Below are 917 nucleotides of genomic sequence, written 5' to 3'. Positions count from 1 at the left end.
GGGCGCTGCGGGCGGCTCACCGGGCGTAGCGCGGTGCTGCACACGGCGGTAGAGCGACGGCACCACGGCACCACCGCACCCGCCGCCGCTCTCAAACTTCCGCTGCCCTGCGGCAGTGGCTGCAGCCGAACAAAGGCAGGGCGGCAGCCAATCCCCGCCCGGCCCCCAACGGGCCGCCAGCCAATCAGCGGCCGCGCCCTGCCCGTCCTGTCCCATCCCGTCCCGTCCCGTCCCGGGGTTTGAGTCACCTTTGCCGGGTGATAGGGTCATGGGGAAGGCGTTCGCTGAGCAGCGCTCACCTCCGAGTGCAGGCGACTGGAGGCGGCGTGCCTCTCTCGGGAGGAAAGCAGAGTCCATCGTGTCAGACTGCAATGGTTTACAGACATGAGCGGGGGGGGGAAGAGAGCGGCTGAGCCCTTGCCTTGCCGAGATTGTACCCACACCCCCAGCGACTCCCTGGGAAGTGCCATGTCTTCAAGGGTTGGGTCCCAGCCTCCACCTTCCTTTGGCAGCCCCGAAGGCCGCCGGGCGCTTGAGCTGTGCTAGGCATCGGATGGACACATCCTAGTAAAACCAGTTACAAAGTCACCGTTGTAGGGCTGGGCTCTGGTTGAGCCAGGGGAGGAGCACTGGTTTCGCCCTTTTGCTATGGGGGTGTGGGGAATGTGTCTGCTGTGCAGGGTGGCCCTGGCAGAGGTATGACAGCAGCAGGATCCTGCTGCCCAGCCCAAACCCTGAGACTGAGTAGAACTGCTCTTTGAAGCCAGTTTCGTGGCCTAATTCTTCTCCCTTTCACCCCCATAACATCTGGAGGAAATTACTAGTTTTGCCCAAGTGGATTTACTTTCACCTGAATCCACTCAAAAAGTTTTGACACTCCAGAACCTGATCTCATCATGTGTTACCACACATTTTAC

Source organism: Pezoporus occidentalis, unplaced genomic scaffold (genome assembly GCF_034315485.1).
Source record: "Pezoporus occidentalis ecotype Australia unplaced genomic scaffold, CSIRO_AGI_Poc_V1 ctg14, whole genome shotgun sequence".
NCBI lineage: Eukaryota > Metazoa > Chordata > Aves > Psittaciformes > Psittacidae > Pezoporus > Pezoporus occidentalis.
The sequence above is the reverse complement of the archived record's forward strand: the minus strand, read 5'-3'. Positions refer to the sequence as shown.